We start from the raw sequence: 26080 nt of genomic DNA, 5'->3' as shown, positions 1-26080 counted from the left end.
ACCATGACACAGAGCCCCCACATTTGCTCCAGATTTGTCTGAAATGGGAGAAAGCTCACCAGTGTTGGTAATTGATGATAATGCTCAGATAAATCCAGTATGAATTGCTGGGAGGTGGAGCACTGCTCTTAAACTAACTTTACCTGCTGCCATCTCCCCTTGAAATGATGCCAGCTTTGGTGGTGGTGGATGCAACTTAAATTGTTTGTGGTCTTCTGTGGGATCTTAGAGTTTGTTAGGTTTTTTTCGATTGTATAGAGGATCTGAGCTGACTCTCTAGCCCTTTGCTAAAGCCTCAGTGCTTTCCAGGGAGGAAGGAGAATTCCTATGCTGGTGTCAGGCTCTAGTTCTGTGAGTCCTGAGTACAGACTGATGCTGGTTCTCTTGGAGCAGCAGCAACATCTTGCCTGTCTGTTCTGACTCCTGCCAGTGTAGGAGAAACTTCAGTGTCTCTCACAGACGTGAGAATCCTTTTCTTCTTTTTCCCTTGTAGCCTTAGGAATGTCTTTGTCTTAAACACAGAGTAGTGAACACTTGGAGATTAGGCCTCAACAGAAAAAAGAAGTGGAAGGCTCTGGGTAGAAAAAGTACTGGATTTATAGACTTCCTAATGCTGTCAGGGGTTTCCAGTCATGGTGCCTCCAGCACTGGAACTTTTTTACCCGTATTTATGAACACCTTCATTGTGTAAGAGCAGTAGGAGAAAAATCAGCAAACTAGTGAGATCTGAAGGAGGACACAAGTTTCATTCTCAGGACCTCTCTACACGAGGTGCAAGTGGCACTTCATGATGCATATACCCCATACATATTTATTTAAACACTTCAGCTAGTCCAGCCTGCAGTTTCTGTCAGAACCCCACTGTTATGGCTTGCTGGTGTTTGCTCTTTTATCCCTTCACAGTGCCAAGACTGATCTCCACACCACAGATCTCTGACCTAAGTGGTTGCCCTTTAAATTGACCTGCATTTTTGAGCATCTGTAATTTTGGGGACAGATGGTTGTTGTTGATTAAAAAGGTTTCCAATACTGGTAATATATTCCTGAACTAGTGCTAGGAGCTGAGACCCTTCCTTACAGAAGTGTTTAATGAGCTGGAGAGGAAGTTCAGCATTTCAAGGGCAGCAGAGTGGAGAGGAGAGACATGCCCTGCCCTGATCAGCAGGATCCAGTTCCTGCTTCTAAGATAAGACTTGATCTGTTCCAAGTTCCTTGGAACCAAATTTTTTTGCCTATGTCCATTGACACTTAGTTTTTCCATCAATAAGGTTTATGTAGGGGTACAAGTGGGGCAGTGCAATAACTTGACTGTACATTGTAGCCACCAAGTGCTTTTACTGGACTTGTGTCCTGTCAGGTTCCAGTGAGGTTTTCCATGCTTTGGCTCAGGGAATGGCAGGCAGCCCTATGGATCAGGCACCAGAGGGGAGCTAGCATTTTAAAGCAGTATACTTTTCTTCTGTATTTGTCTGTCAGCTGTCATCAATATCTGAGGGTGCAGTTGCTGCTGGTGTGGCAGGAGCTTTGCTTTGACAAATGACAATGTGGCTGCTTTTGTTCTTGACCAAGAGGTGTAAAAGTGATGGATGTCCCTGTGTGTGGTCTCCACCATGGCTGGACACAGGAGCAGAGGCAGTGGAGCAGGCTCACATTCTCTGCAACTCTGGGTTTGTGATACAGGAATGAGCCTCCTCCTCTCTTTCCTCCCTTCCTGGGTTTCACTGTAGGAGATTCAGTTACTGCTTGATTCTTAGACAGGTAAGCATACCTTTTTTATTTTTTGACAGTTTCTGTCATAGAGGTATCAGTCTGAAGCAAAGTGCATCAGGGTAGAAATTATTGCTCTTCATTTCCATAAAGGCCATAGTGAGTTAGAAACTGTTGGAAGCTATATAGATTAAAAAAATAAAACACTAAGTTTTAGGTTCTTATTTTCTGAAAGGATCGCTTTTGGGTGGATCTTAATGCTTGTATTGAAAGATATTTAAGCTGTGCAGTTCATAAGAATTAGCCTTTTCCATGAAGGGGTCACCTAAAAGCTGAACCCTTATAAAATTAGGAATACAAATCCTCTTTTTTTTTTTTTTTTTTTTTTTTTTAAATCAGTGTCACAAAGGTGAGAATAATTTAAAAAAAAAAATAAAGAAGAAAAAATGTTTGCTTCCTGGGTACTTTTGTCCAGAATTGCTTAAAAACAAACGTATGTTTGGCCTGAACATACTGCCGTTCTAAAAGCATTAGCTAAGGGGGAGTGGTGTGAATCCATCAGCTGTAACATAGAAATATTGCTGACATACATCACAGAAAGCCCCACACTGCATTTGTGGGTGGCCTCCTAAAGGTGCAGCCACAGCCTGAAAGGGGTCTGGAGAGCGACTGGGAATGTGCTTTCCTCACCTACTGCACATGCTCAGGTGTCATTGCCCATTCCTGCTTCTTGGATTATTTGACACAACTGTAGGGTTTATTTAATTCCTGACACTTGGATCTCAGCTCAGTGCTTTATCACCAGATCTTGCTGAGCCAAAATGTGCATTACAACCTCCTTAGAGCCTCTGTATTACAAGCAGCCTCTTTTGACCTAGCAGAGAAAAGCCTAACAGGAACCAGAGGCTGGAAGAGCTGGCTAAAGCACGTCCTGTGTCAGAATGGAGGTCAGGCTGGATGATAGAGTAGACCATTCAGTCCTAAAAATCTATGAATATTAATATGCATCTATTATAGTATAGAGTACAGTGAGGTCATTGATTAATGCCATTCCTGCCCTAAGCCGTTGTCCTGTAAGGGGATTCTCCAAGCCTCCTGCTTCTGCTGCTGCTCTGGGGCACCTCACTGACTAGAGGTTAATTATCTGTTGTGTGGCTATTAAAACAAAAGACTTACTGTTTCAAATTTATCACTTTTACGTTCAGCTGAATTACTGTTTCTCTTGCAAGTGTGAAATGGGATCACCCATCTCAGTCTTTTCTCACAGACAGTTCTCTCAAGTTTTGTCAACCCTGCTGTCCAAGGGCAAGGCACAGTTGATGTAGGTATTAGATTATTTTGCCTTAAAAATTCTCTCACTTTTTTGCAATAATGTAGTTTTTTCTTCTTCCAAGTCTATGTCTATGCTCTTTGTACCTTCATGACCACAACTGCACAGAGCACCTCACTGAAAGCATCTGGGTTATGCAGTTACATCCAGCACCTTTCTGAGTGGTTTCAGTTAATTTAGAATCCAGGAAGCTGTTCGGTTGCTTTAAATTGTTCTCTGCAAAACGTTTTACCTTAAATTAGACAACGCTGACTTTCATCTGCTTCCTTGACCATTTATGCTGTTTGTTACATGGGTAAATAAAACTCACCCTACTTTGTTATGATTCTGATTTAGTTCCATCTTGGAGAACTGGCTTGTGCTCATCCACTTTTCCTAACTGAGTGATAAGATCTGGTCTCAGGTCTGAATTTCGGAGTTCTACAGTGCTGGTATTTTTGCTGTGCTAAAAAGTTACGTAGATCAAGTTGTACTGGGAATTTCACTAAGTAGCAAACAGGTCTTGAGTTAGCCTTATGGAAATACTGCTCAGGGAAGATGGCTGCTCTTACATCATCACAGAAAACAGATGTTGCTGTGCCTTTTGCAGAGGATTCAGGATTGTCAGAGGGGAACCCTTAGGCATGAGTGGGAGGGAGATGTGTCCTGGCAGCTGCAGATGACAACAAGCCCTGGCTGCTCACTGCTGTGGGAAGCTGCCAATGGTTCGCCCAGGTCACAGTGCCCAAGTTTGGGGACAAACCCAAATCAGTGCAGAGACCGAGATTATGCCTTAGCAGCCTGGAAAACAAGCATTAATGTGGCATTGTTAGTTCCTGTGGGTGCTGTTCATCATGTGTTGCTGCCAACCATTATGGTTAAGACTTCCTCAGATGGTTTTCCTGTTGTGTGCAGGAGCCTTGCAGGGCTTCCCAGGGGCCAGGCAGAGCAGCAGTGTCAGCAGCCAGTGCTGTGTCATGCACCACACAACAGGAATTAATGCTCCTGGGGTTCAAACAGGAGGAGCTGCTAGGAGAGCCAAGTCCTTTGTTGTGCTGTTTGGGATTTTTGGGGTTTTTTTTAGCTGATGTCTTGTCTAAAACAGATTAGTGAAGAAAACTGACACTCAGTAAGTTATTTCTTTAACAAAGATTTCTATGATTGCTTTGAAGAACAGCTGTATTACTAAAGTAATAAATCAACCAAACAACAAAAAACGCCAAAACTTTGAGACTTGTTCTGCTATGAATGTTTGTTCAGACATGGGGCATACACCTAAACAAAGTTCGGGCCAAGATTTGTTTCTAAATATCTTGAAAGGAATATCTATTTGGTAGCCCCTGTGTTGAACACAAGAGTGTTAAGAAACAATGGTGGTGGTAAGCTGGTAGAAAGTCCAGTTCCTGGACCTTAAAAGTTAAGTTTATTGCTGGTTTCAAGCTAAAATTATAAATAACTTTAGAATTCATGTAATTATTAAATGAGTAGTCCAAAATATTACTTTTATGTTTAAATGTTTATTTTCTTAAATACATGAAGCACTTAATGGGATTCTTTGCATTAGAATTTTTTTCCCCTCTAGCTCAGTAATCCCTTATGCTGCTCAGGAGTTTTCCCTGTATAGTTAATAGATTTAGTAGTCTGATGCAGAGCTATGAATTCATAAACCATTCCTGTAATCTGGTATAAATCTGAGGTGGTTTTGGCTGCAGTCTGGTTAAGTTAGGAGCAGGAGGTGGGCTGCCTGCAGACCATGTCCATGTGTTCAGTGTGGGACTGCCCTTTGCAAAGGGCACTGCTTGGGTGCCCCTCTGCAGGCTCACCTGGTCCAGGCTGGGGCTCTCTTGTCTTCTGGAGCAGGTAAAATATGTCTACAGTAAAGGAATACTTGATAATATGAGGTTACCATTTGTCAGGGCCAGATATTTTCATCCCTGTGGAGCAAAAGGATGTGGGAGTACCTGGCAGCCCTGTAGCTGCAGGAACCTGAATCTGCTTGTCTTTAGCTATCCTCCTGCAGGTATATTGCAGCCCAGAGGTTACAGCTTTGGCCATGACTGAGCTTTTCTGCAAAATCTGAAATAAAACTCTGTTTGTTGAACTTTGAAAAGGAATAGAAGATTTCTACTTGCAGCAAATAGTGGTTGAAGGGAATTTCATCCTGCCTTTTTGTGCTCAGACAGGATTGCTCTAAGCTGTTCAAAACAGATGTTTGTCTAGCATGTCCTTAAAAACTTCTGGTGAGAGAAGAGCCCACCATTTCTTCAGCAAGCTGTTCCAGTGTTTAAATGTTGATATATTTATACCTTGGGAGTATGGTATAGAAGTTTACCTCAAACATCCTAATCTTAAACTCCCTTTCAGCAGCTTTGTGACTATGAATTTTTGACCATTTACATGACATGCAAGAAAAAAAGGAAAAATATTTTTTTCATCTTGTGGTTTCTTTCCAGATCCTTGAAGGCTATTCTCATCCTTCCTGCTGCCACTGCTTGTTCTTTCGTTTGTAAGCAAGAAAGACTTCATCATTGTTGTCACCTTGTTTTCCTCCATTCCCATCCAGCCTTTCCTGACTGCCGAGACTCTTGGTGACAGTCACCCCTCTGATTGTTTCACCCATGGTTCACATGAACTGTCTCCCATTCAGCTGGAGTTGTTGGGTGGTTTTTGTTCTGCTCATTTTCTTTCTCAGAGTGGCCCAAGTTCCCAGCAATGCTCAGAGTTTGTGACAATTCTTAGTAGTACTCCTGAAAACCGTGTGTGCTTGCAGTCAATATGATGCAGTTTACTGTTGGAGACACTGAATTTCATTAGAAACAACTAAAAAAAAAAGGGGAAAAAGGGAAAAAATGGGAAGCTAACAACTGGCTTGATAGGAGATAATTTAGAGGGTTATGCCAGTTATCTGCCTTGAGCTGTTGTTCATTTCCTTGTGCATAAAGGTGTCAGCCCATGACTCTTACCTGTCTGGAGTTGTTACTGCACACCTGCTCCCTCCTCCACAGAGCTGCAGGAGGGCCAGTGGGCCCAGCCTGGCTGCTCCTCATCCCTCCCACCTTCAGTCTGCTGCCTCGCTGCTCTGTGCTCTTCAGCTAATGGATGTTAGTTGCTGTATTTAGCTGCATCCTGTGGGCAGCCTTTCTCTAGTTGCTGACCTTACAACTAGATGGAATTACTTGTCATGGTGGATATTTCCTCAGTGCAGGGGTTGAATTGCTGTGGCTATTGGTAGGAACACTCTCCCTCATTTCCCAGACTTTCCAGTGAAGCTATTATGCTGCTTCTACAGTTAATATTTTTCTTTTGAGAGGGTGTATTTCTTGACAGTTGATCATTCCTTCTCCAGGAGGATACAGCAGGTGAGAAAGGCCCTTTTTTATGCCATGTCCTGGGTGTTTAAGTACTAGAATAAAAGGATTTTCCCAGCCTGAACACATTCATCAGATCCCTCTCCAGCCAGCTGGTTCTCAGTCTGAGCTCCCAGACTGAGCTTCAAAAGTGTTAAGCCTTAGCTGCTGTGCTAGTCTCAGTAACATTTCTCTCCACCTGAAAGATTTAATAACCTCTTCACTTGCACCACACAAAGCAGGTTGTCTTAAGAATCCAGACAAGCAAGGCACATACATCCTCCTCCAGCAGGTAGGTTATTACCTGGAGATTGCAGATGGGCACTTCTGCTGTCTCTGCAGAACCCCTTCCATGTTCCAAAGAGCAAGGAGCTAGCCATTATGAGAGGACAGCAAATACCCTTGTCTGTGCACCCTGATGGATGGCTAATCAGGGAGAACCCTTCCACAAATGACAGACTCAACAAATTCTGCCTCTTGTTAACATTGGAGGATTGCAGAACTGCCAGGAAAAAGTCAGAGTTCTTAGAACAGGTGATGGTTACACATTGACAGTTTCTCTTGTCAGTGCTCAGATTTGAGTCCTTGTCAGTCTAATCATTGTCTGCTGACTTGTACACAAACTTCCATAAAGATCCCATTGTACTGTACTGTGTGTAACAAACTGCTAAACTTTTCCATTCTGCCATGCAAAACAAAGTGGCTTTACCAAGTTGAAAAGTAGTAATAGCTTAACTTCTCCAAGGAGGAGTTTAGAGTCTTGACCACTAAATGCAGTTTCTTCAAATCCAGGGAGAAAAAAGATGGAATGATGCTTTGCTTTTGTTGGTGCTGTTAGAATACCCCCATCAGTGCATCCTCCTCCAAATGTTTCTCTGGAATCTCCCCCATACTGGGGTTGGCAGGCCAGCAACACCATTACTTGTCAAACTGGCAAGAACATCACATGCCTTGTGTATAAAAGAGTGAGAAACCAGTAACTGCTTGTCATTGCTCACCTGCTTTGTTGATTGACACTGAGAGATCTGATGGTAAAAAATGTGATGTTGAAAGTGAACTCCTTGGTGTCCACGAATTAGCTCTTGAACCTGAGTGTGCGTCAGAATTAGAAATGTCTGTAAATGTCTGCAAGAACTGGATACAGTGGGAAATGAAAGAGCACTTGAGAAATCAAGAAAAAAGGTATTTGTATATGAAAAACATAGACAGTATATTTCCTATTGCATTTAATGCTTGTGATGGTGCCAGAGTCTAAATAGTTTAGTTTCTCATGGGCAAAATTAAAGTAATTCTCATGTTAGAGGGAAAAGGCTGTCTGCTGTGATTGCTGCTGGCAGCACAACCTGGTCTTTCCCTATTTCCACGGTCACATTAAGTGGGCTGGGGAGTTGCTAAAAGCAGTTTCCTGAAAATGGAGGCTTGGCAACACCAGCCTCTGTATGCTGCTGTTCTTACTCACCACTTGGCTATTGATAGTCTATGAACAGTCAAAAATAAATAAAAATACACTGATGCAAAGAGTTAATGGAATTGCCAGTCTGGGATAGTGGTCTCCTGCTTTCATTTTTTCGTGTCAGAATTGATAAAGTTTGTTGCAGTCATCATTCACTTTTGATTAACTGATACAGCCTTCTTTTGAGCATTTTATATCTCAGATGTCAACCTCTCTTTCTGCAGTGACAAAGGGCTGTTTAGTGTATCCAAAAAAAGGCAAAATCTGTTGTTTGTGGCTCTAAAATGCTCAGTTACTTGATTACTTAGTGGAAGTTGCAACTGGGATTCATTTGGTGCATAGACTTAACGTAATAACTGAACGTAAATGGAGGTGATGTGTTGAAACAGAAGTGGAAAGTGTCTTTTCAAGTGTTTTAATGTTGGTAGTGTGTGTAGCAGTTCTGTGCAGTGGGAGCCCCATTGAACCAGTTTTCCTTTCCAGTGCCAGCATACAAGGATTCTGAAATTGTAACAATTGTAACCCCCATGTTTTGTGGTGCACTGCGTGAGCGTGGTGAAGAATTGTTTGTCTTGCAACCAGTAGAGCGGGGAAATAAACAGTGGAAATCTGATTAAAAAATAAATAGAAGATGTGCTGTCTTGCTAAAGGTGTGTGGAATATGAGAAACACCAGGGAATAACACTGTTCAGGGGTACCTGATGATAACACTCTTCAGGAGCTTGCCATTCTCCTGAGCTGGGGTCGCAAGATGTGAAAACATTGGAAATAATTGTAAGTGAAGTTGATTTGGAAGGAATGTAGCTGCTAGTCAAGTAATATTTTTGTGTAAGAGAGATAAATTTGCAGGTTGATATCCTGCACTGTTCATATGGTCTTGCAGGTATTTTAAGAAGTCATCTTTCATTAGCAATGGTCATACTTTATGCTTACAGTTGAGAGCTTGTATATGATTCTGAACACACTGAAACACTGGAGAGGTGGAATGACTCCTAAAAGTAGCCCTTCTTGCTAAAGACAGGTAGCAAAAAATTCTGTCCTCTGATGGGAAAAGGAGTGCAGCATCTTGGGCTGGTGTCTGGGCACACAATACAATGGTACTGAGCTGGTTGAGGGCGTTTTGGAGCACCAGATGTGCCAGGCGAGAAGGGAGGAGATGGGTTTGTTTGCCTTAGGATGAGATGGATGGAAATGGGACCGACCTCACTGCTCTCTTCAGCTGCCTGGTGGGAGGGGTGGAGCAGAGGGTGTAGGGCAGGAGTAGTCAGGCTCTTCTGGCAGCTTTGTGGTGATATGATGAGAGCCAACAGAGACATAAGCTGCAGCGTGGGAAATGGTGATAAGCTGTAATAACTATGTGTTTTTAAAATTTCACTGCCATGAAGATAGCCAAGCATCATACCAAAGCCCCAGGAATGTTTTGGAATGTCCACTCTTGAAAATACTCCAAGCTTGACTGAATGGGGCCCCAGGAAACCTGATGCAGTTTCACAGTTGAGTCCAGCTTTGAAGTTGGCACTGCTTTGAGTGGATGTTTGGAAATTACAGCCTCCAAAAATCCCTTCCAAACTAAATTGGTGTATAAATCATAAGCTCTTGACATGCTCAAAGCTGTGGCAGGGTGTGTGTGTGTGTGTGCACAGAATGTATAAAATGAAACAAATTCAATGTCCATTTTGTTTAATTTCTTTTGTTATTTAATCCACTGCATTTGATTGCACTCCAATTTTTCTTTTATCTTTGAGACGTACAGATGGAGTAGAGCTCAGTGTTTGTTGAAACCAGTCCCTACTGCTGCAACATGCATCCAACCATGTCAAGGAATCCAATTAATAAGTCTATTGATGTGGTGATTAGCCATGTTTGAAAATAGTGGGTTTGTTTATTTAAACATGGGCTCTGATGGATGCATGCAGTCAGAGTGTCTGCCATCTTTAGTCATCCAGTTACTCAATAGCTGTCATAATAGATGAGTTTAGCAGAGATGAGGTGGAGAGACAGAGGAGATTGTATTGAAGTTCACTATTAATAATTGAAATACACTTTTCCTCTTGGAGGGCAGGGCAGACTGGAGGAAGCTGTTTAACAAGGTGGTCTGTTCTCATTCCTCAGAGCTTCCCAAGCTTCAGCTGGACATCATAACCCCTCAAAAAACCTAGTGTGGGTGGGGGTTCCACTTCAAGCAGGCGATTATACTGGAGACCTCTTGAGGTCCCTTCCCAGCTATGGTTTTATGATTGAGTGGAAGAAAATAGTTTGCATTTTCTCCCCTTTCTCACCTATATTGTTGGAGAAGTGGTTTCAGGCTCCATGAAGACAGTTATATCTGATCCAACTTTTATTTGTGATGCATGTTTTTCCACCCTTTGCAGGTTCACCAGTCAGAAGGTATCTGAAAACACAGTTTTCTCGAGTAACTAGGACAAGAATATTTTAGGAAGCTGTCACTTGGCTTAGGTGAGAGGAAATACAGTCAAGTTTGTTTCAACATCTGCTCTGTTTTTCAGCCTGGCCTATAGCCCTGGACATTAGTGTTCAGGTTGTCACTTTTGGCAAGCAGAGCACATTCTGGATTCTTGGTGGTGAATGGCAAGAGCTGAGCTGCTCTTGGAGCAATGAATATTTTGCCCTTTCAGAGAGCATTTATCTCAGCTGCATGGTCTTGGCTGTTTGTCACCAAAAGTTAATGAAAGATGATAGAAAAAAATCCTCTTGTCTCCTCTTAAATTCTTGATACGAAAAAACTTGAAAATCCAACTTCCAGCATCTAGTATTTACTTAGGATATACTGGCTAAGATGTTGATAATATAATTTTTTATGCTTTTATATAGAAAGTTAGTAGAGGGATAGAAAAAAACCAAGTTTTAGGAAGTGTGTGAGCTACTACTGCTTTGCTGTGGCTTCCTCCAGATATCAGCTCTTTAAAGACTCCTAATGCAGGGTTTTCCTTGTTTCTTTCATAAATGGAATGGTCTTCTCAACGTTAAAGAAAAAAAACACAACACAATGAAACACAAAAGATTTGCAGTACTCTTGAATCATTTAGCTACATTCAGTCTCTCTTAAATTGTGCCAAAATTGCAACAAACCTGGATTTTAAGGAAAGTTCAGAATTCTGAAACAGGAATCACAGAGCAGATGTCCCAAACAGTTGAGATCTGATTCCTCAATAAAACGATGAGCAAAGAATTGGAAGAGAGAAAGGGTGTAAAAAGAATATGCATTTCTCCTTAATCCTGCATGTCAAGTCCTAAATTCAGGTTTTTCCTTCCTGTGCAACTGCAAACTGACACTTGGGCAGCAGTTACGCAGCGATGGAGCTGTTTCTGTCCTCCTTCTTTCTGTAGCACACTTCACGATGTGTGACAGTCCTGCATTCAATTTAAGCTGTTTTAATTTTAGTAGTCAGCGTTCTGACTGATCTATTCAAGAATCATTTTTCGAAGAAAAAAAAAAAAGACACCAAATCTCTGCATCCAAGAAGGAGATAAGAGTCAGAAGGGCACCTCTTGAGTTTTTCTGGAGTTCCGAGGTCCGTGTTAAAGAGCTGCTGTCCTTCTGCCCTCGCTTTCCTAACCAGTGAGCTGTTCTGCTATCCAGAAGGGATTCCACGAAGGGTGAGCTGGTTGCAAGCCAGCCCATCAGTGCCTAATGGCATTGTGTGCAGGGTGGATATAGTCAGAAACCACTCTGCATGAATTACATACATGGGTACCTGTCAGTGCCGTAAGAAAAGCATTCGTATTGCTCTGTGTAATTATGTGAAGTTCAGTTATTCATAGGTGGAGCACCAAATCAGCAAAATGAAAGTGGAAACACTGCCCCCCAAATATGATTTTGTGCAACTCAATGAAAACACTGAATAGATTTTAAGATGCCTGGAATAGGAGACTGTCTTTCCTTAGGGTGGTGGACTGGTATGTCGCTTTTCTCTGGGATGTGGCAGTGTGATGACTTCACGACGAGACAGTCAGAAGTTTTAAATTAATGTGTGATTAATTTCCATACTGTCATCATCCTTTCTCAAGCCTTTAATTCATGTGCCAGCTTTATCACTAGTAATAGTGGTAAAATGCTTGGCTGAAGGAAATGTGCATCTCAGATTATGACTGGTGCTGTTGGGTGATTTCTTCATTTTGCGAATCGTGTTGTCAGCCTTGGTTTTATGGTCTAGGCACAGAGAACGTGGGCAGCTGCTCTTGTGCTGTTGGCCTTGTTCTCCCAGATTACTGTTCATCTGTTTTTCTACCTTTATCTCAGATTTAATTATCTGATATTATGCTCTAACAACGCTGAATTATGTGTTCTGTATGACTCGACAGCATAGATTTGAATTTGCACAGTAACCATGCCTTTGAGGCTGCTAGCGAGTCGTGAATAAATTTTTTTGTTCCACAACCATGGTTAAAATGGAGATCTGGACATGTATTTGAGTATGGAAGTGCAAGGGTAGGCTTCTAGGTAGTCTTGTTAACAGACACTTCTTGCACATGATCAGCAGAACTGCAAGTTTTCTTGAAGCTTGAAATGATGTTTCATGAGGACATTGTAAATGTGATCTTATAAATTAAAATAAGACTGAAAGGGTTCTTGGTTCAGTTTAAGGTTCACAGAACAATTAACAAAAGCAACATCCAGCTGCATGAGTTAATTAAAAAAAAAAAAAAAAAAAAAAAAAAAAAACCAACAAAAAAACCAAAAGAGGGAGTGAGGAAAAAAGTTGGTGGTAAGATGATGAATGGTGGTCTTGAGATGCCCAAGCCCAAATGCATGTTTTTAATAAGATGATGGTGATAAAGTATTATGGATTCTGTCAGAAGAAAGTATGAAGCAAATTCAAAGAATTCTGCAATAATCAACACACAGTATCTTTTCCTCTTTTGTTTTTGTTGTTTGGCTCTTTTTTTAAAATGAGATCTTTAGTTTGTGGAGTCTCAGGGGTTATGTGAGACAGAAACATATTACTGTTTTAAGAAGGGCGTAAAAATGGATCTGTGGTACATTTTGGGGGAAGGAGAGAAAGGGCACAAAGATGGAACATAACTTTTTCAGCTAAAAGATTGTGTTTCCAAAAAAGTAAATATAAGTAACAAAAAAGTGAATATAAGTAACAACAAATTACTTTAAAAACCAGTTTGTTTCCCCACAATGTTTCCATGACCATAATTTTGGAACAGGTTTCTAGTGAGAAGTGTGGCTGAAACTCAAACCTATTTTAAGCTGATTCATGATCCCTTTACAGAAGAGACTGTGCACTGCAACCCTGGGAAGACCGTGGGACAGGACTGTATTTGAGAGGGCCTCTTCCAGCCCTCTGTGTCTGTACATTTTGGCTGTCCCATGTCACACTTGCTCTGACAAGCTTCAGTGCTCAGTTGCTGCTGGTTAGTGTTTGTATTTCAAATTCCTCTTTGATAACAGTGACAGGCAACTACCCATTTGATACCCTGTTGGTGTAACTAATTCCAGCTCAGCAAATGGGGAGCCCCCCTTTGATAAATATTTATTCTTGGAGAACACAAGCAGAGTTGGCAGGCACCTACCTTCAAGTCAGACTTTGAAACACAACATGAAAATCAACGATTGGTGATAGGCAGGGGATTATTCCTGCATGGGTGATTCCTAAGCAAGATCCATTTGCCTATATAAAGGTATGCTCTCCTCACTGTTAATAGACCTGAGCGACTAATAAAATTCTCTTGAGGCAGGCATAATTGGACAGGCTCTTTCGTCTCATCCTGTTCTTTCTCGGCTGCATTATGATTTAGCAATGTGCTGGCTTGCAGTAGGTAAGAAAGGCTGACGTTCTTTCAAGCCTCAGATTCACACAGAGATTCGTGTTTTACCCTAGCGTATGTCCTTCACAAAACATACAGGGATGTCATATCCCCAAGATGAAACTTCTTTCTCTTTGATGTAAAGCCTGAGAGGTGCAGTGGACTTGCTCTGAGGTAGCTTGTCATCCTCTTTGCTGGTCTGGATTTTAGTTCAGCAAATTGAGTGTAAAGCCAGGAACCTTGCGACTCAGTCAACAAAGCAGTGAGGGGTGAGGGAGAGTTAGACACAGCACTCTAGGAGAGAAATCTGTTTTCTAGATATATCCTCTGTAGTCGCCACAAAGAGCTTTAAAAACAAGCTGAACCTTGCAGTTGTGATATCCATGTGTGTTTCCCATAGGTTTGTAGCGTGTGATAGTTTTGGCCAGCAGTGAGAATGCAATTAAGTGGTGTAGGCAAATACGCTTCTGGCAGCTACGAATATGGCAAATCTCTGTGAGCAGCATGCTTGTCTTCTGGCTCTCATGGCATGTACAACCTTCCACATGTTCATCCCCAAACCTGAGACGCACAAATATCATTCCAGGCTACAGAAGTCAGTGTGAGAGCTGGTATTCCCAGTTCTGGCTTCTCCCTGATGTATTTACCCTGCTGAATGTATGGCAAAGAGTCAACCCCTTATAATGCATGGCAGCCTTCTGTGATCATGAGAGTCATGCACAAAACTGGGAGTTACTGCTGACATGAGAAATGTGGAAGATGCTAGAGGTCTGGGTTGAGGGAAAATGGAATACCATCTGTAAGTAGGTTATAGCTAAAAATATAAAAATGAGTTACAGTGCATGAGAGAATGCAAACCAAAAAATGGCAGGAGCTACTGGATGGTCTTCATTGTTCACAGACATTCCAGTGTTCCTGCTGAGCCCCTGCTTGGTGAACTCTTCAGGCACTCTGCCAGCTGACGTGGCTCACGGCTCCGAGTGCAATCAGAGCAGTAAGGTTTTCTCAGAGAAAGCAGTTGCTGAAGGGTACCCAGCCTGAAAGGTCATGTCAGGAGTGCCAGTTTCTCTGAGTTTAGTCATGTGCTGTGACTTCCTGACACCGCTTTGTTGGATTTTGGTCTGCTAATGTCCTAGGAATTGGTACTGTGGGAATTAGTGTCACAGTGAGGTCTGTGACTTGCAGGAGGACTCCATGGTGAGTAAAGAACATGTACTCCTAAGCAAATGAGGATTATACTTTTGGTGTTTTGGGAAATTTGTTTTTGGGTAGCAAGCAGGATTCTGGCTTGGTGAGAATAAAGTACACTGTCTGAAATTAGCCCTTCCTTGATGGAATATGTGTGCTGCCTTGCCAAGATACCTACTGCAGTGGTGATGTTAACTGGTTTTCCCTTTTCCCAGAGACACAGATATTGTCAGAGGTGCTGAAAAAGAGATAATTCATGACACAGAAGATTTTTCTCCTTTAGACAGATCAGTCTCTGCTGAGCCATGCGCAGCTGTGGAGCCTGTGGCATAACTGGGCTCCCCAGCAGCCCCACTGGAGTGGCTCCCACAGGTCCTGTGTGCAGTCTTGCCTCTGCAGTGCACCCTCCAGCCTGTGCACACATCCTCAGCCAGCTCTGGTAGTTCAAACTCAGCACATGTGGTCCTGTTTCATGATCTGCTAGGCTTCAGGATAAACCTGGTGGCCACAGCAACTTTGTACAGCGTGGCAAATGGTAACTTTTCCATGTGGGCTTTGTCTTTCTATGTTTCTTGCAACTCTGTGCATAATCGGGTGAAATCATGTTAAAGTTTGCACGTAAAAGGCCACAGGAAAATAATATCTGGAACCATGCCTGGTAGCTGGAGATTTAGGAAACTCTGTTTAGAAGCAGAGGTTGAGCTGATTGTCTGCACAGAGAAAAGTTATTAAACTGAAAAGAGGTTTTAGTTTTATCTGTTAAATTCATAACACAGCAAGGAATGGATGCTAGAAAAATTAAGTCAAGAATGCAGCAAACATGAAGGTGATTAATTTTGATACTTTTCTAGAACTCCGTCCTTTCTGAACCAGAAAGCTCTCGATAGTGGAGGGAACTGGACACCTCCTGGGATGAAGCACCTGCCCTGCTCTGTGCACAGGGCAGAGCTGGGTCATGGCAGCTGTAAAACTCTAAATCTCCAGTGTCTCTCACTGGTTCTCTTTACTGTGGGCTTTGGACATCTATCAGGTTATATGACATCAGAGGTTTTCCACGTACATGTAGAGCCATTTTGGGAGAATTCAGGGGTGGTGCCTGGATAGGACACAGTAAGGCTCTGGTAAACATTTAAATGTGAAAATTGTATTTTTTGGTTTTCTGCAGACTGTATTACAGCTGCTGCATGATAAAACAGTTGACACAAATAGAAAAAAAAATTACTGTATTACTGAAGTGCCAGCATGCACTTGCTATCATTAAGCAGAAAGTCTTCCTCTTTACCAGTAGATGAGGCAGGAATTTGGTTCATTACTATAGGAGGAGGACAGAGCAACATACAGTGGCATTAAAATGAAATGCAGGTCCCTTCCTGGAAGCCCAGAATGCCTTTACTTTAGTAACGAATATTCTGAAGAGGTCACTTATTCTGCCTCCCAGTTCTGTTAGAATCATTCTACTATGATATCTGTTTACAAAATAAGGTTTGCACTCACTTTTAATTCTTAAAAGCAGAGGAAAAACCTGAACTTGGCAAAGCCTTTCGAACTGCTGAATTGAGAACTAGCTGCTTGCAAAAAAGGATTAAAACCTTTTAATCCTTTTGTGTGGGGAAAAAAAAAGTAAATGTTTAATGTGGTAGGCATGCTGGCAAAATTAATTTTCATGTTTTTTCAAGCACAAGATTTCAGTTTTGTCTGTTTCCTGGTTCTGCATATCTTAGCGGGTTCTTTACACTATGCAATATGCTTTATTAACTTTGAAGTTTTGAAGAAATTTGCAAATAACAAAATGCAGATATGCAAGGGAAAAGTAAGTTGCTAGGAGCAGGCACAGCTGTTCTGTGCTGCATTAGGCAGTGTGGTGATGACTTGATTTTAGAGTCCCTTATATGAGGGTTTTGTTCTCTTGTCCCTTGTACATATTGTGTGCGAGAGAGAGGCAGCCTGAATTCAGGTAGTGAATTTTGTGTATGATTAAATGGATGTTCTATATGTATGCGTTTGAAAGCCCTTAAGTGAATGTTATGTAAATGGTGATAATTGGAGACTGTCTCCCTGCAATCCTTTCTCAAGCTGAATAAGGTCTAAGGCCAAAGGCCCAAATGCTTAATTGTATTAAACACAGAGGCTGAAAAATTTATTAACTCAGAAAGTGTGTATTACCAAGTTAATTGGAAGTGCCTTTAAGCTATTACCAGGTGGAAATTTGACTTCAGGTTTCAGTTTTAAATTAAAGCAGAAAACCATTCTGTGAGGCTGCTGAAGGTCTGCAGTTAGAGCACTCCTCTGCTCTCCTTTGTTTTTCTACTCTGTGTAATGCTTAGTATAAGCGCTGGGAAGTTAAAGCCGAACCCATATATAGTTCTGGCTTTTCCCCAAAATACGTAACAGGCTGCACACACAAGCTGTGAGTGCTCTAGGGAAACGTAAAAGCAGAAGATGGGAAATGAAGACAACCTCAGGTTCTAGAAGGATGTTTTACTGGGCTGTTTTTCTGCTTTGTTTTTAATCAGTATTCTTCAGTTGTATGCAGGACTGCTTTGTGGTTCTTGGAATATTTTTCCCTTTTTGGTTAAGTGTTATTTCAGGTATTGGAAGCAAGTAACAATGATGTCATAGTAGAGGGGTGGATTTACTGCCACCCCCTTCCCATGGACCAGAGTCAGTCAAAGCCTAGGGATTAGGCAGGGTTAGGGATTTTCTTGCTAAGATGTGAAGCAGCTCAGTCTGATAGGTGCCAGGCACTTGGAGAAAGACATTGCAATTACAACAGCCTGGAAGAATAACGGAGAAAATTTGCCACCCTGTGTGTGAAATCTGTAGGCCCCCTGCAGATGTGATATGGAGAAAAACCACCTCCCCACTGCGTTAAGGTCTAAGTTGTCTGCATAAAACTCCACAAATAAATCGGCACCCAGAATGTGCCTTGCACAGCATCCTCGTGTGATGGCTGTCTGAGACAACCCTGGTTCAGTATCGTCAGTTAATTTTAGGCGTTTAAACTTTGTCAACAATTTCCATGATTCATAAAGAGACAGAATTAGAAATTTATTCAAGTGCAATACTATGATGACAGGCTGTTGCTGTAGTTTATTAATATCCAGTAATCGTGGCCTTAACACTTGAGTGAGCTAATGGCTTTTAACCCATATTGCTGTGGAATAAGCAGGTTTATCCAAACATCAGCATTTAACAGGGAAGGCTGAGTTGCTGCCAGTGAAGGGTTGATTTATGTGTAACTGTCCGGACTATAACTAGAAGTACACAGGACACAGGAGGTTCTAAGATGTTTCTTCAAGAAGAAATTTTAAAATACTTGATTTTGACTTCTGAGTATAAATCCTGTGTTGGCCAAAGGGAAAAGAGGGCTTGAAAATGCCTGTCTGGGTGTGGGAGCTCCTGCTGTGTGTCTGCAGAGACGCCTCAGCCCTGTCAAAGGCTTTGGCTTTAGATTTGGCTTATGCTCAGGAAAGAGCCTCTTTGCCAAGATGGTGAAGAAGCAGGAGTTGAAGATTGTCAGAATTTCTGAGCTTAAGTCATTACAAATGCTGATAAAAGTATATGCTTAACCTTACATGTACCCTTGCATTCTTCTTTAGTTAAGCTTACTCCAGACAAACAAAGCACAGTGGGTCTTGCCTGATGAAATGAATGCCTTGAATCTTAGTTCAGTGTGTTTCCTGCTGGTGTTTAGGGAGAAGCATAGCTTCTGCTGGATGACTGCTTTTGTTATTTTTGTAATGTAATTGTTTTACTGAAAGTTACAGAGGTCACTGAACATGTTAAAAGATCTACTTCTTGGAATTTTGGATATTAATCATTCACTTTATTTGATTTCATTTTGTACAAACTCAAAAGTTATCTCTGAGTAACTTCATGGAAGTCAGGAGAAGGTGGCGAGGAGAAATGCAACTTGCTCTGAGATAATGTTTGTAGATTTGATTATCATGGACATTCACACTTGAAGCTGGAAAACCCAACCACTAAAATTGGATTGAAATAGCAGAATCATTTGTCCTAGCTGTTGGGAATCTCTTAAGCATTAAAACGCAATAAAATAAGATCATAAAAAAAAAGAGGAAATATGCAGGTAGCATGAGGTAACCTGTAATTCAGATTGATCTGAGGAATATGTTGAATTTGGAGCGTCATTTTCTGTGATTGGGGTGCTGTTAAGTGTTTTTTTTTAAGTGGATGGGAGAAAGGGTTATGATCCATACCGTGGATAAAATGGAAATCGTGTAAGTATCTAAGCATGCAACACCCCACCACATACATTTGCATTTATTTAGTAAGTACTTTGCACCAAACAATAAAGGACAGAAGTGTCATTTACAAAGTGCTGCATCTTAGTGAAATAAAACCAAAAATAGGAGAAATAAGGAATGAATTAGCATTGTGCTCACTGAGACCCACAGAGGCTTTACTAATCTGTTCTTAAAGAAATGTTATTACAGGGCTCAAACAGGCTCTTCCTACATATAAATTATCTGAGAATAAAATGTGCAAGTCTGAAAAAATGTATTTTGGCAAAACGTATTCCTGCTAATCACAAATGGGCAGGAATTTCATTTAAACAGTGGTGGGTATATTACAAAGACAGCGTAGGGATAAACATAGGGATAGCTGGAGAGCCCCTGACTTGTCCCCTGCCCTGCAATGAATGCTTAAGAGGAGAATCACCGATCAGCTTTCCGGTATCTTTCCAGTAGGCATCCACCAATGCACAAATATCAATCATCCAGGATCACAAAGGAAACTGAGAAATACTTTAGTTGTACATAAAAGCATGAGCCACCTCTGTCTTCTGGACCACTTTATTTCCACTTCAAAGTCAGTCGTGAACATGAGAAAGCCTGTGTCATTGTTGGTTTCTTCCCAGTGTTATAACTGAGCCACATCATCATTTTTCGCATATTTGTCCTGACAGCCGCCATGTGAGAACAGCAGGTTAGTTTTACAGAGGAAGGTGAGGCACGGTTGTGCCTTTGTGTATGTGACAGGGAAGGTTAAAGGCAGGGATTCAAATCTGCATTTCACAATTCCCAGGCTCAGGAACTGATTTCATTGTGATCTGTTCATTGTGGTGTCAATAATTTCTTATTATTCATTTAGCCCAGGCACCTAAATAAGATTGCTTATGCCTGTTGTATGTCCTTATCCAGTTCATCTTGTATTGCAACTGTAATTTTTTTGTTCACAGAGGAGTCTACTTCCAATCTTAATTTAGCTCGAGTTGTAAAAGCTTTCGGATAAAAATACAAGCTTCCCTCTCCTACAACACAAGTCTTATTTTTGGCTGCCCATCTATTTAGAGTAGTGAGAACTTGTACCATGAGGACAGATTCTTTCTTTTAAAATCTCTCACAGCAGGTGGGTGTTCGTAGAACACTTAATTGCAGACATGTTCAATAATACATTTTTCTGCAAACCTGTGTGAGACCCTTTGGAAAAATGGCATCCACAAGAACAGAAGGAACATTATGTTGCCAGTCCTTGAATTAAAATTTTTGGATGAGGAATATTTGATGTGGGCACAAAATACTGAAAAGGCATTAGGCTTCCATTTAATTTTCCCATTTTTTTAAAGAAAATTATCTGTAAAATAAAGAAATTAAACAAGTCTTTGAAATAAAACAAGTTAACATTTGTGTATATTATGTGTATTTATATTGGCATGTATTAGGTTTCAGCCACTTAAAAATTTTGGCTTTTACAGAGTTACAAGGAAACATACTTTACCGGATGATTGTGTGCTTAATGCATATGAAAATGCAAGCATCTGTGCTAAATACCCAGGACCCAGCATTATTTTTCAGGGATCTGGCTTGTATTCAAGTCAGGTAATGCAGATAGTGTGTTACTCCTCAAAGACCATTGCTCATATAAAAGACACCTTGCCGAGTTAGAGGGAGGCTACACCTCTGTCCTCAGCCTTAAAGGAAATCTGACAAGAGATACTTTTCTCCCTGGGAAAGTCCTTTGGGTTCACTAAGAAGCCGCAGAGCCTAAAAACAGTGCATGCAATGAACTGACACCTGGTAAAGAAAGGAAAACCTGGAAAAGGGAACTGAAATTTTACTGTTCTGCTGTAGATGTTTGGTAGGGCAGATTTTAAAATAGAGCTGAGATGCTTTTCTGTTTTACAAGAATTGTTTCACAACAAATTTTCCAGAATAGTAGGGAGCAACAGTGATTTTATATGTAACTTACAGGTAAGAGAGGCATCTTCATGGCTGTGCCTGGCTCTGAGGTGCCCTGCAGGACGGGTGTCAGTGGCTCTCCGGGAAACCTGAGGCTCTGTCTTTGAGGGCTTCAGGTTCCCCTCCCAAACCCATCACGCTTAGTTTTGCAGGGAAGGGCAGACAACATCCATTTTGGTTACAGCATAGCTGACTGTCTCTGGCTTTTTTTGCATGTTTTTGTTGACCTTTTAAAATATAATTCAGAGGCGTTTTTGCTTTGGACATGTCACACGCCCAGCTCAGGACACTGCATGAGTTTTGTGCTATATTTCCAGGATAGTTCAGTCGAGCAGTGTGTGCCTAAATCTCTGCAACCATCTTGTGCATGCCATGAGGCTCTCCTTGGGATTCACTTTACAGGATTATCCACAAATCTGTGCTTGCTCAGCAAGTGGCTTTTTTAGCACTACCAAATGTGAAAGGAAAGTCCTTTTCTTCTGAAATGTTGCTTTTTTGTTTTATTTTAATTTCTCAATGGAGAGCGTGTCTGAGCGAGTTGTTATTTTTCTGCCCCAAGCCAAATAAAATGAAGCCGGTTTCTTACAAGAGAAAGAAATACTCTGTTTTTTACAGTCTTCCTCCTCAGAACTGTGTTGTTCCCATAAGCTTTCCAGAATAATTTCACTTTGAGCAAAGACCAAACAGGGAAAATTTCAGCCAAGAAGGGTAAAGTTTTCCCATTCTCCTGCCTGAAGCTTATGAGTGAATAGAAATGAGAGCAGTGACTTCTACTCCTGGAGTAATAGGATCTTGGTTTTGAAGTGAGGAGTAAGAATTAGTTCAGAGGGCTCAGCCTGAATGTGCTCCAGGGATCTGTCACCAAGCAGAGAAAGACTGGAGTAGTTTGGACTTAGGGGAACTGTGCCAGTCTGGAGTTGTTACTCCATGTGATGGAGTAAGTGAAGGTGGGTGTGATGGGCACCCAGCCATCCAGCACCTCCCTGCTGTCACCCAAGACTACCTCAGGAGGTTCTCTCAGGCTGGTATTTCAGAGATCTGTCTTTGAAATACAATAGCTCTTTTTTCCTTCCTCCCCACTCCTTAAGCTTTCAGCAGTAGTTTTTCAGCTTTGATCCATAGGTTATCAGGGAAAGGACAGGTTTTCACTGCGAAAGACAGTTGAGTTTCTTGTATTTATATGTAGCATATTTGAGCAACAGACAGTTAAATTAAAACCTCCTACATACATAATCTTCAATGGACACTATGGTCATTTTGAATTTAAGGCGAAGGAAAAGACAACATGTAGGTTATTTTTGTATTTTTGGTGCATCCTTATTTTTCTGACTGTGTTTCTAAGGCTATCCTAAAGGTGCAAATACTCAAAATGGGCTAAAAAAGACAGTTTGTGCCATGATCTGGCCCTATCCCCGGTGTTGCCCCTTGGAGATAACTAGTGATAGTCTCATGGCAGCTTCCTCTGGGCAGTGGAGTTGTAGAGATGTTGGTTGGAGGGGAGATGTGGAGGTTGTCTAGTCCACTTAACATGCATTTTTCACAGACACAAGGAGTTTAGTGGATGGTCTTTTGCACTTGTGTTAGCTCTCACTGAGATAAGTTTTGGGATTTGCTGTAACAGTTACCAATCAGTATAAAAATATGTACTCTCATGCTCCACTCTATTATCCTGGGGCCAGGACTCAGGATTATAGGTTTGCTTAATTAGTACTTTCCTTCCATTTCAGAACTTCAGGGCATAGGAATGTTTAAAATGTCTTTGTAGAAATACTCTTTCTCAGACTGAGAATTTGGTTTATATACAGGTGTACTTCTGTGACCAGTCTCTGAAGATTTAGATGGTTTCCAGAAATCAGTGTTGCTCAATTAAATGTGCAGGGGGAAAAGATTCATTGCAACAACGTAAAATCAAGGCAGCAGGTTTTTTAGGTTTTACTGCAGGTGAACATTCAGTTTCCTTTTGTTCTGGATTTAATGGTATTGATTTTTTTTAAATGCACAAAAGTAAAGACAGTCCTCAGTGTATGTGCTGGGGAGTAAGTATATAAGTCAGAGATCTAATTGCATTGTATTCTTCAAGGACAAAAGTTTTTGGATTCTGCTGTATTTGCCATTTGAAAAAAAAATTACACTATTTTACTAAGATCACAGAGTAAATAACAGAAAATCAGAAAACCAAATCAGCTGCTGAAGTGCGATACAAGACATCAGCTCAGCACACTGCATAGCAAAACAGTCAATCACAATGCCATCACTAGCAGCCTGAATGGTAAATTAACATTTCTCTGGAATAGATGAGAGGTGAATAAACAGAGATATATGTAAATACAAACTAAGTAGAAATAGACATGATTATAGATGAGTAAATATGTGGAATCAGCATCAGTTAAGCAAGCAGACTTAATAATTGCTTGCTGTTCATGTCAGGACAATGTGCCAAAGCCTTTAGACAGCAGCCATCATGTCTTAAAAGGCACTTCCTGTGTTTTGAGCACAGTCCTGGGGCTCTCTTCACCGAGGATGGCAAAATTCCGTACACTTCTGTGGGTGATTTCTGTGGTGAGGCAAGGTCTGTGGTGCTCCTGCACAGAAGCTTGTTGAGGACAGAGCGTGTGTATCCACGTCTGCGCAGGCAGCGCTGACCTCGGCGGCTCCAAGGCCTTTTGGGAATCCGGCTGAGCAGGCAGCAGTAGCAGAGGTCCAGCTCTGCGTTGTGGTGTCTCAGCCGTGACCTCCAGATTGGCTGGGGCTGGCCTGTCCCCACATGGCTGCTTGGTGGCTCCCCAGCACACGAGCACAGCCCACGCTGGGCGCTGGATGTTGCAGGTTTTGAAGAGTTCTGCTGTCCTGCTGCCTCCACCGTGGCTGACCACCGTGTGTGACCTCAGCTGCTGGGTGGGTCTCCAGGTGGTGACAACTGGTCTGGCCTGGTCCCTCACTCTGAAACCAGTGGGTGACCTGGGCCAGCTGCAGACCTGGCTGCGAGCTGCCAGGAAATAGCTGCTTCACTGCAGTGTCTCCGTGGGCTGCAGGGCGATACCTGCTCAGGCACCCGCAGCTCCTCATGCCCCTCGGGCTGGTGCTCACAGGGCTGCTTCTCACACTTCTTACTTCATTCCTCACGCCTGTGAGATGGTTGGCCCCTTCTAAATCTGTGAGCACAGAGGCTCTGCCGTGCCAAGCCTGGCTGTGCCGTGCCGTGGGGCCATGGTGGGGCTGCTGTGTCCAGCACAGAGGCAGCCCTGGCCTCTCTTCACAAAGACCATCTTGCAGCACACGCCGACACCCCTCACAGGTCGTGGTGCCACGTGAGAAAAGCAAACATCCTGGGCCTTTGGCACTCTCACGGCCTGGGACGCGTGCACTGGAGCAAGGCAGAGCCGGGTCTCTGGGCTTTGTCAGAAGCAGGGAGGATTGCAGTAGTTCACTTGGTTGAGTGGCTGTGTGTGTGTTGTCACACCATGCAGCGCTGCCAGGACTGGGGTTCAGCATAAGCAGTTAGTGTGGGCTAAACCAGAAGGTGGAACTAGGGTTGAGGATGTGCCACAGTTTCAGCCAACTCTTCAAGGACTGCAGTTTAGGGATGAAATTGTGCACCACAGTTGCTGAGAGAGAGGCGCTGTCTCCTGAGCTCTGCCTGATCCTGCCCTGAGCCACAGCTTTCCACACTCTGCTTGGAAAAGAGGAATCTTTCTGCCAGATTAGGAGACCAAATCTGTTTCACAGAGGTTTTGATGTCCCTGGAGCTCCTTGTAGGGGTTCAGGTGCCAGTGTCTGGAGGCGGTGAGGGGAGTGAGGAGCAGAGCAGTAGCAGCCACTGCCTGCCTGGCTCAGCTGGGGCTGCAACTGCACCCGTAGAATTATGTTAGAAAAAGGCATTTAAAGGCTCTCTTCTTTTGGGATCACTGAACTTGTATCCTTCCTAGATCAGGGAAATTCAGCCCTCAGTTTGTTTAGAGTTCAAAGCACCTGACAGATGTCTTGTCCCTCTCCCTCAAGGATACAGTCAGGGATATGTCTAGAATGTGAAAGTGTGAAACCACCAGCAGTCCTGCTGGGGTCATTGTCTTGTTATCTTGGGGTTGAACAGGTTTCTTCTTTTATTCAGTCTCCTTTCTGTGTGCCAGTAGCTGTCTCTCACCTGTTTATAGGTCAGGTTCATCTTTGAGGTGGTTGATCAGAATTGTATTTGAAACATGGCCATAGTGTGACTGGTGCATGGAATGGCATCGTGAGTGGACTCTGTTAACTCTCTCTGTAGAGTTAAATGTTTTGGGACTTTATAGGAATGTGGGATCATCAAATGCTTCTCATGAGGACAAAGCAGTGTTTCAAGATGATACTCGGATCAAAATTTTCCCATACAGCAAGTACAGAAGAAAAATACAACTTTTCAACCTTGATGCATAGTTTTATCCATCTGAATCTGTTATGTAAATCTTGAAGACACAGATGTATTTTCATGAGATTTTTAAATGATTATTTAATTATCTAATTGATTATTATTTTTTTCTTTTGAATTTTTTCTTTTAATTTTTGCTGAGTCTTCATGCCTGAATGCCACTTTGGTTTCTTTGCTTTCACTTCTAGTGATGAGTTTCTTAACAAGCATAGGATAGCCTCTGCAGGTTTCCAGATAGTTAAACTGTAGTATTTTTATGTCAGTCCATATTTAAAATGAAACTAAAAATTCTTGTATACTTAAAACTGTATCTGTTAATTTTTATGGATATGTTAACACCTTCCAGTAAAACTAACGTCAAGGTATGGTGCATTTCATAGGTTTGATGGGTCAGGTATTCTGTAATTTCCAGTGCTATGACCATGGTATAAATCTGCAAAAATCCATTTGTTAAAAAATAAACTGTAAAAATGCTTCCAAATTGTCATATACCTGAATGAATTCCTGAGGGGTGGGGCAGGCCTTCGATTGCCCTCATTTATAGGAAAGCCAGATGGACTTTATTAATTTTAGGAGAAAAAGGTACTCAAGCAGAAACTGTCCTTGTCATGTTGCAGTCTGCACTGAATTTGTGTGGCTGAGGCCATTCAACCTGGATTTGTAGTAAGAGCACGAGTTATCTTATAATTTAGA

General features: G+C 42.0%; 1 protein-coding gene across 9 annotated transcripts in view; it reads left to right on the top strand.

The window, feature by feature from the left end:
- The window catches only part of PTPRF (protein tyrosine phosphatase receptor type F), a 376474-nt gene that overhangs the window by 156753 nt on the left and 193641 nt on the right, over positions 1-26080 (top strand). The gene's annotated exons all lie outside the window — the stretch shown is intronic.

This window comes from Sylvia atricapilla, chromosome 9 (assembly GCF_009819655.1).
Source record: "Sylvia atricapilla isolate bSylAtr1 chromosome 9, bSylAtr1.pri, whole genome shotgun sequence".
NCBI classification, from domain to species: domain Eukaryota; kingdom Metazoa; phylum Chordata; class Aves; order Passeriformes; family Sylviidae; genus Sylvia; species Sylvia atricapilla.
The sequence above is the reverse complement of the archived record's forward strand: the minus strand, read 5'-3'. Positions and strand labels throughout refer to the sequence as shown.